Raw genomic sequence first — 10,794 nt, 5'->3', positions numbered from 1 at the left:
TTGGATTTTTACATTGGTTTATAAGTGCACTGAATCTTGTTGACATTTTTGATAACTCTCAAATATTGTTGTGCAGTTCCTTGCACCACAGGAATAAACACATTGTTAAATAAATCTGAATAGATTGCTGCTACAGTATTGTTGCTAATTGCTGTATTATATTTGAAAGTAGGTCACAGTTGCTGTTGTGGATACACAGCTGACTTTCGAACAGCCGGCCGGTGTGGGATCGATTCCAAAGTTCTTGAATGTAAGTGTGAATGGTTGCCTGTCATGAATTGTCATTAACTAGTGACCTGCAATGGGGTGTAGTCAGGAATGACAGGTTCCGTAATTGTCCCAAAATTGGATATTGAATAAACTGTGGAAATGCTGGTAACTTCTGCTAAGGCTACAGCCGTACTGGTACACACTGCTGACATCCGATGATTGGTGGGGTCAGTTAGTGAGGGGGGTTAATGGTTAAGCGGTGGGGAAACACATTCCCTGTTCCCATTAGAATTGGCATGGTGCCACCTGAATGAGAGATCTGCTATGTCCTCACCGGTCTAGCAGCTCTGATCTGACTGAGATTGTACATTTGCCGACATTATCTGCTACGGAGGGAGGAAAAGTAGGCCCAATGTACTGCCACATGCGCCCTGTTACCAAATTCAAGCAAGACTTCTTTGTTTTCTGTCTCAAAAAGGGCGTGCATCCATTCCAGGCAAAAATGTGTTCAATAATTCATGAATGTGTATTTGTGTTAACAGGCTCTGACTTATGGTCAGGATGGAGATGTGCACATGAGCCCAGTCAGCTTGACTTGACACCACTCAACTGCATTGCATGAAACAAAAGTGAGGATGCTGCCCAGGAAAAAAATGACAAAATGACGTTTTCTAATGTGCTAATGATGAGCCATGTTGAAATGTTTATGTAGAAATGTTGCTTTGGAACAAATGGATTCTGTTGATTCACGATATTCCCTTACTGGCATTCGTAGTCTGTTGACATGTTTGCGCTGATTTTCATCTGATCGGTTCGCGATGGGGGTGCACATGGTTTCCAGGGTTACATTAGAACTCAGGGTGTTCTAACTGGGGTAGTTGTTTGCTTTATTTATTTATTTGTTCATTTATCTATTTATTTATTTATGTATTTGTTCATTTATTTATTCATTCATTCATCTATTTATTTATTTATATTTGACCAAATGTAAAATGTTCATATGTATACATTCATACATAAACAACACAAAAGCAAACCCATTTTCTACTCTGAAAGTATTGCTACTCTACTTAGAGCAATCTAAACAAAAAAATGTTCAAAAGGAGTGTACGAAAAAATATAATTATTGAGTTCCACCACTTAATCTTCAATATGATGTATAATTTATGAAATCACTCCTAAGCTCTGTTCACCAATTTTTAGGTACCTTTTAAATGGCAATATCAGGCAAATCACACATATATATATATATATATATATATATATATATATATATATATATATATATATATATATATATATATATATATATATATATATATACATATATATTTATGTATTTATAAGAACGTGCTTCAGGAAACTACAGTAGTTGTTGCTACTATGCTGCTAAACATACTATTTTTACCCAGTAGGGATTTCTCTAATCACAGGTCAGTCCAGTTATCAGATAGATATCTCCTTCCCACTTGCAAAGGTTCACAGTCCTGATTGCACCTACAAAGATTTTCAAGAAAACTATAGATGTATGGCTCACCTGGCTACTATTTGAAAGGGCAGACCTCACTGGTTGAAGGAAGAGCACGGAATAAACTGTTTCAAATTGTGAATTCAACCTGAGATGGAATTTGATATTTTGGTTTGGTTATGTCTTATTCCAGCATTTTTCTAAACCTGTTCTATTATCTCTTCATTGTTTACCATGTCAAACCCCCTAAATTGGTTCACTCACAAGCACAATTTAAAGACACGTAACAGGTCATCAGAGTATGCATATGTCCAGGCTCGCTGTGCCCCAGTCATAACACCTGCATAAAGATAGAAATCTTTCCCAGCAACCCCACTTTTATGGCTCGTTTATGTGGCAACAAACTTGAGATCCACAGCGTTCAAGCAATGCAACAGTGTTGTCATAAATATAATGTGAGGAGGCATTTTAATAATTGTGATTGACTGCCGTCATTGGCCTCTTTTACACATTGAATATTGGTATTGACGTGCATCGTAAAATTAACTATTGTCACTGATCTGGAATGGTAAAGTATTTAGAATAGTGTTGTTGGAGTAAACTGGCACAATGAATTGGATTTTTTGTTTCAAGTGCAACTGTTTGTTGCGTCTTCATGAGTTCGAAAAGTAGGTTTGCCATGTGAGTTTTCCTGATTAGCACGTCACATCACATTGCTGTAAAATGTGTCAGTGCAGGGTCATTGGCAGTGTTATCAACATAATTATGTGCACCATGTGTTTTTACGACGCCCCTCTCTTATCGTCTCCTTTATTGACCATTGGAATGCATGCACAGGGTGTATTGCTATTCACATAAACATGGTTTTCACTTTTTGTTTCCTGGTTCTTTATTCATAACATTAAGTATACTGATGGAATGTATCTGGGTGAATGTATACACAAATAAATAAATAAATACATAAATACAATAAATAAATAGATAAATAAATAAATGCATAAATACACAAATACATAAATATATTCTAATCTTATTTAGGACAAAAATCAAATGCAGTATATGGAGTGTTTGATGGGTATAATGCACTGTAGGTATTAAGACCTTTTCCCACACACCTTTCCTTACCTTATTAATATGATTACTAATCAATATTATTCATATTTGCATAAAGCCAACACAATAGAAAACACCACAAAAAGCTCAGTCTCAGCATTATTATATTGAGAATTTTTAAATATTCCCATCTATCATAGTATGGAAAACAATGACTCTAGTTGATTATTTGAGTTCAATTCATCAGAAAGTCTTTTGAATATTATGATTTAAAAAAAACATGATCATAAGCATTAAGCCGCCCCAAAGGAGCATTTGCCACCTGTCTTAAAATACTCCATCAGTGATTGTATAGTAATATTATTTTTAGAAGCAATCATTTCCGCATGTAAACATGTATTTATTTATTTATTGGCAGGATTTAAGGCAATAATTAAGTTACTATTTATCAGGTTTTATCATTATTATGATGATTCAATAACAAGATCCAGGCAAGTTTATAATTATAAAAATAACGAAGAAAGCTAATTGTAATAGATAAGATATATTTAGGCCTGATGGATGAGTGGTTAGCACGTCGGCCTTACAGCTTTGGGGTCCTGGATTCGAATCCAGGTCGGTCCATCTGTGTGGAGTTTGCATGTTCTCCCCGGGCCTGCGTGGGTTTTCTCGGGGTTCTCCGGTTTCCTCCCACATTTCAAAGACATGCATGGTAGGCTGATTGGACACTCTAAATCGCCCCTGTGTATGAGGGTGAGCATGAATGGTCGTCCGTCTCTTCGTGCCCTGCGATCGGGTGTCCAGAGATTCAGGGTGTCCCCGCCTCTGGCCTGGAGACAGCTGGGATAGGCTCCAGCACCCCCCGCGACCCTAATGAGGATAAAGCGCGTCAGAAAATAAGATGAGATGAGAGGAGATGAGATGAGACAAAATGAATGAATGAAAAAAGATATATTTAAAAAGATATCAAGCTAAAATGAGTTACACAAAAAAAACAGGACAAAGATGAAAATAATAAACAAAAGTTTAACTCGAGTGAAATGCTTCATTAACTTTCGTTAGTTGTTAAATAACGCTGCACTCCTTAATTGCAAACCACAGCGAAGATGCCTTGGGTACAAATAAGGTTTCCACCTGAGGAAGCACCTTTCACTTAGTGGCTAAGGTGAACCGGGCGAACATCGGTTCTTCCAACTCTGCTCTCTTCTATGTTGCTTTAGCTAAGTGCCAGTCTTGGGATTCGGGGCTTTTAATCCTGCGGTTAAACGTTGCGGCTTTGTCAGGGGCAAAAAGGACTGGATTGATCTGGGAACAAAGCGTTGCTCCAGAGAATGAGGGAGCTGTTTGAACCCAGCTATGTCGAGACTTGTCCCACTGGCCACCCCCCGATCACTGCGGACATTATGAAGCCCAAGAATGGCATTGGATTACATCTCCGGGACTGCCACTCTGTATGAAGTGTTTCTGTGGAATTCTTTGTATTGTCTAACAACATCTACTTGAGCTCAGAGGCTGAGCTGGTGGGAGGGAAGGGGGCTTCCCTCTAGGAGTGAAGGTGTGTGGTATTGGTAAGACATGGCTGGAATCTTAAAAGTATTTTTTTTCCTCTCTTCAAGCCATTTAAGCTTTAAAGGCTTTGAAGGCAAGGATATGTTGTCATTATAGGGCCGTACCTGCCAAGGTGAGAGAGCTGGGTGAGAAGATGGAGCACTTTGGTGTGCCGAAGCTTCACATGAACTTTGTGCATGTGTTGCACTGATTTTCACATCCATTAGATAGCAGGTATGTTCCCACCTGGAATGCTTGATGCATAGCTTTAAAAAAAATCATTAACTAATTGGCTGTTGTTGACGATGCTAGGCGAACCACATCTGCAGTAAAAGTGAACTGCTTATACAATGATATAGTAACTTTGACATACTACAATTCTAAACCAAGAAATTGCCTTTCTACTCTTGTAAATGCTTTAATGATATGTCATAAATTAACTCATCGAGTGCCATAAGTGATCAAGACGGAGAACCATAGTGGGATGAGTTTTTTGTGCCACTCTTACTTCATAGGGTTCTATAGTCAAGGATCGTGACCGGACGTTTGGTCGCCGGACGTTTGGTCGCCGGGTGAATATAATTTTGACAGCTGGTTTCAACAGTAGATATTTAGATATTAAACTCTCTCTCTCATGAATATAATTTTGAGAGCTGGTTTCAACAGTAAACTCTCTGTCATGTTGTCAAACGTCCGGCGACCAAACATCCGGCGACCAAACGTCCGGCGACCAAACGTCCGAGTACCGTCAAGGATAGTCCAATCCATTCTGACAGGAAGGGGTGGCAGTAACATTCACAATTTGAGCTACTCAGAACAAGACTGGGCCGGCTCCATTTTGACAATTTTAACTCAATTGCTGCAGTAGAAGACAATATATTTTCAAACTACGTAATGATTCACAATATGAGCTGCAAGAATGTGCTACCTCCATTTTTGTCATTCCTAACTCATTTGCTGCCATTGACACCGATAGATGTCCAATCTTTTTGGATGGGGTCTGGCAGTGATCTAATCACAACTAGTCCTTTCGCATCCAAATAGATTGGACATCCGTTGCTGTCAAAGGCAGTGGATGAGTTCATTGGTTGACATTTTCACCTTCAATTTCCTAGATGTCTTCTTCAGGAAATCAAGCAAATCCAACCTTCTTTTTTTTGCATCTTCCCCATAACACCTCGGGCAGTCACCCAGAACTATCTTGGTACAATTCTAAGTCTTCCCAAGCAAACAAAAGCTTGGGAATGCTTTCAGAGGCAGCGGGGACAAACCTCCCGAAATGGGTCCCGACACTTATTCTTCCCATCTCCGTGTCACGCAACAAAGGGAGCTGAAGGACACGACACAAAAACCCGAATGGCCTATTCTCAATCAGTGACAGATCACTTGAGAATGTATTACACCTTGTTACCCAAACACGATCAGAAGCCGTAGGCCTTAAATTTGTTTGGGTTAGTGTTCAGATAGGTCAGCTCAGTTCAGTAAAGCTTGTGTTTGCGTGTGGGGAACACCAAGCATGAAGTAAAAAGGCACCTTTTAAGATGTTATCAGTCAGCGTGAGAAGATTACTCTTGTCTGAAGGCGTGCTCTCTTTCTTTGGATGGCTTATGCATCTGGGATGCGTGACTTTGAACATTTGTAAACACCTTGAGCAAACTAAGTGATGCTGCTATTCGATGCCACGTTTTGGGAGAAAAAGGAACATCTTGTTTTTTGTTTCCTGACTAATTGTTCACACTGTTTCAACTGTCATCCGATACACGGGTTGCCTCCTTGTCAACAAGTCACGGCAAAGTTGAATTAGGTTTCATTGCGTTTCTTTTTTCCCCCCCTCTATCGTTGGAATGAAAAAACTTTATGTAGGCTTAAAAGTATGATGAACATGTGGAGAAGAATGGACGGGAAAAAAAGGCATTTGTTAAAATGTCTAAATGTAGAAGGAAACTTTTCAAGTGAAAATTAGTGGCATAATATTGATCAATGCACAAGGTCATTTAGAAAATGGTGGAAAAAACATTCATTTCTATTGTGTTGTTCAAATGAATAATTGATTAACCTTTTATAGGGAACCTATTTAGGTATTGTGTCATTTGAAAATAAATCTGCTATGGAGATTAATTGGAGGCCATAACTGCAAATATCTTTTTTAATTTAAAAATGTGTTTATTTTTAAGATAAATATACAAAAATGCACCAATTGTTTTAAATAATATAATGATAATTAATAATAGTATTTTTTTTAATATCCAAAAAGAAACTTGGCCTATAAGGGAACAAAAGATAATTGCTGTGCCCAATTTATGTATTTTAGGAAGAGTTTAAAAATAGAATGGATCTATTATGAATTATATTTAGAAACAATCCTGAAATTTAGTTGTATTTCACTGCTCTGTTAACTTAAAATTTACTTGAAACCAGACATTTTAAGAAGACAAGTTTTATTAAACGAGATTTCCTGACAAAGTTTTCCAATGAGTCTCTTTTAAATAGGTTTATATTGAAGATCTGGCTAACATTTGCTGCCAACCCCTCCCATTTCAAATGGATTGGACGTCAATTGCCGTCAGTGCAGCCAATGAGTTGAAGTGGATATACATCTACGTACATGCATAAGCCTGACAACTAATGTAGCTTACTCCAACGCTCACGTGTTATTCTGTCAAAATGAACAAATAAATACAGCATGAAGCGTCAGAATCTACACTTGCACCTCTTAAAGTTTAAAATTGTCCATACAAGGTAAAACATGCCTGAGGCTTTCATCTGCTACGCCACATGCAGGTGGATGTAAACATGCATAATTGCTTAGAGATAAAGGCTGTCCTTTGAGGTTTTATCACTCACACATAACATAAAGTAGGCTTCCTGGGGCACAAGTTTTGCATCTAAAACTGAACTGCAACCCGCATAACCATCAAAAAGATCATTAAAATAGGGACTCCAGATTTGAAAATAAACAAGCACACTTTTCATAACGCTCAAAAATAAGATATAAAAGATTGGATAACCATCATATAAACCAGATGGCCGTTGCTCAAAAATCAATGGAAAGCTTTTTTTTCTCTAAATGTCTTGCAGTCCAAAAATACTCAATGAATTATGTATAGCGTTCTCTTAGTGTTCAATTTCTTTCACACGTGCATCTGTCCATTTTTTTCACACCCTACAGTTCTGGTCAACATAGTTCATTGCCATAACTTGTATATGCATTATATTATGACAGTCAGCTCTCTCCTTATATGCAAGGCAAGGCAAATTCATTTGTACTGTAGCCCAATTCAACACACGGTAATAAAAAGTACTGAAATTCACGTCATTTCCAAGTGCATTTACCTTGGATATTTCTGTCGCCTTTGCGCTTCTAAATGTGTGTGGTAGGCCTACTGTTGTACGCATGATTTATGTACTTGTCAAGATTGGCCGAGAGGCTGTACTTCAAAAACCTCTTAACTGAAGATTGACACTGTTTCGGTCCAGACCCCCATGTTTTATTTTTACAGTTTCTTGCGAAGTGGTATTTTGGCTCAGGTTACCTTTTGTAATGGGCTTGACCATGACGAGACCAGCCCAAAAAGGAAAGTGTCAATGTGGAAAGACTAAAGACTTACTTAGGTGTGGCTTTTTTTTTGTTTTGATACACTCCACATTACTGTTGGTAACTTTCCAGCAGAAGTTCAAAAGTGAAATTGTTGCAAAATACATAACAGACATGTCTTCGGGCCTGCGGTTGGGCTTTCCCCAATGTGTTCTAATTACAAGTGCATCAGGATCTTTTCATGGAATGAGCGAGGTGCGTTGAACAGTTGTTCCGTAATTAGCTGTGGGATCATGTTGTAAATCTCTGGTGAAAGGCATCGAGCACAGAGGATGAGCTGTTTTTATCAGAGGTCTCACATCCTCCTGCTGCCGAGTGACATTTAAAAACTGATAATGACGGGGTGATAAACATTTTGAAAACAAGTTGTGAGGTTTTCCAGAATCATTTATTGCACAAAACAACAATTTAAAAATGTTGTTTTTCGGTGATGGAGTTGACATATGTGCCAATCATGATCTGTGGTATGATGTTTTTTTATGCCCAATGTCAATCAATCAGCGTCATTTTTTTTATAATTCAAGCCTTTTGAGACAAACAAACAGTAGATGGAAAGCACTTAATAACCTGCATTTACCTTACAAACTAGAATGCAATTGATGAGGTATTAGGCTTCAGTTACATAGCCAACCTTGCATGAATCGCCTGTCAGCTTTTCACTCGGCATGTTGCGCCCTGTGCATGTGATTCATTGGTTCAATGTCCTGTCAAGAGACTGCATGCATGGCTGCAGCCAAACTCATGTCACACATGATGGGCCTCTCAGATAGAGTACAGTACATTATGTATGCTGTACTCTGTTTATGCTTCTTTGAACATATTGTCACAATCATTTCTGGGATTCCTATATGGCAACATGAAAACTTTAGTTAATACATTTTTACCATTTTAAAATAGCCTTTTTAATATTTTCACAAATAGTGCTCGGGGCTGTTTATTTACTTGCATGAAAACGGTAGTGTTTATTTTAGAGATCTTTTTTAGGTGCCATGAAATGGTAACCTAGTCAAAAAAAATGAACATCACTAGTACACGGTAACTATATATGTAGAAAACAAACCCAAATGTTGCTTTTTTTAACCATTTCATATATTTTACATGTAAATCAATGCATAAGGGAACACCCACTTTTTTTTTTTAGCAATTCTGGTTGTGATGTCACAACCAGAATTGATCATACCGAGCTTTCTGGTGCTATGTTAGCTTGTAAATGTTAACAGAATGACAGAATTGTCACATTGCAAATAGCACATCTTTTAGATAACTTGCTACTAACAGACTGCAAAAATCTGCTGCTCATTCTGCATGTGGCAGTAATTAGGATGTAATTTTATTATTAAGCCTTTTCTGTCACTTTTTTGGATGGATTTGTGTCCGAAGTATGATCTGCTATCCTTTTAACATCACTTGCTATGGTATTTAATACTATTACTATACTTATTTTGTCTTTGACTGCTAAAAATGCTCAATCCATTTTGACTATTTCGTTTTTGGGGTTTTGTTTTTCTTCCTTTGCCAACTACAAGACAGTATTTTGGCTTCTAAGAGCTAAGATTCAATGGCCTTGGAAGGTATTTGAAAAGAGACAGCCAGCATGTGGAAGCCCGGAGCATGTGGGATGCCACCAGTCACGTTTTCTTTTTTGATCTCACTGCCTTGTTTATATTTATTTGCTTGTATGGGAATTCAATACATTGTTTGACTGCCTTCTTAGTTCTGATATAAATCACACAGGATTTGTTCTTTATGGAGTAAAGTGGAAGATTTGTGACAAGTGGATTCAATTCTCCTTTCCATTCTTCCTTTGTCTAAATTATCAAATGCAAAGATGCCAGTAGCAAGTGGAAGGATAGTGTTACATCGCTTGGTATTTGAACTGTGCAAGAAGAACAACTCCCTGTTTGGTTGAAAGCACAGTACGATATTAAACATTAACTCAAAGTAATTATTCAAAGGCTGGATGCCTGTACAGCTATTAACTAACATCTTTACTGCTTTGGGGACAGTTGAGGAAATGCCAGTGTTAATATTTACCTGCCATCACAATTCAGTTACAAGAGATGCAATTTAAAACAGAAGTATTTTGAAGAAAAAGTTTTGCTGAGCAATTTTTCAAGACAGTGAGCTGGGAAATTGAAAGAAAAAATTTCAGGAGGTGACTATGTCTCACTTGTTAATATTAACCTAATTAGTTTCATACAATGAAATGTTGTGTTTTGCTATTGACCAGGTGAAGTGCTACTTTGTACATGGAACTGTGGTGGTAGTGTTTCCTGTCAACAGCTGCCCTTTGGCTTTTTTAGCTACTCCTGAATTTTTTTAGCCACTCATGGACAAAGTGTTGATAGAACTACCATGAACTTCTGTGACTTTCTATATCCACTGTAACACGCACAAATTTGATCTCCTGCTGAATCGAATTTGAACGTATGGAAACTTGCTTGGGTCTTATAAATATATAACCATGAGAGCCTGTTTGAAATTAAAATCCTTTATGAATATATTGTCTTTTATTGGATTATAAAAAACACGCACATTTACATTATATCTATCTATTGTAGGATTTTACCATTTCAATTGGTTTGTTTTTGGTGAAGAAATTAGTAGAAAAAGAAATGAAGAAAAGCAAAAATATGTACTACCTCTTTAATGGGGAGCAGTTTTATGCATCAGTAGAATAATCAACTTAATCAAGTATGTCGCTTTATTGTAATTTTGTTGTAATTTTCCACATGCTTCTGTTTCAATGGCAATAATGGATGATAGACAATTAGTCAGTAACAGTCGATGACATATTCTCATTTTAGACTCACACCAGCGGTCGATTGGTCGCCGGTCTTTTGGACGCCGGTCTTTTGGTCGCCCGGAAGGTTATTGATAATTACCATTTAAACCGTTGCTCAAATTTCCTAAATACAAA

This window comes from Stigmatopora argus, chromosome 9 (assembly GCF_051989625.1).
Source record: "Stigmatopora argus isolate UIUO_Sarg chromosome 9, RoL_Sarg_1.0, whole genome shotgun sequence".
Lineage (NCBI taxonomy): Eukaryota > Metazoa > Chordata > Actinopteri > Syngnathiformes > Syngnathidae > Stigmatopora > Stigmatopora argus.
Note: the sequence above shows the minus strand (reverse complement) of the source record.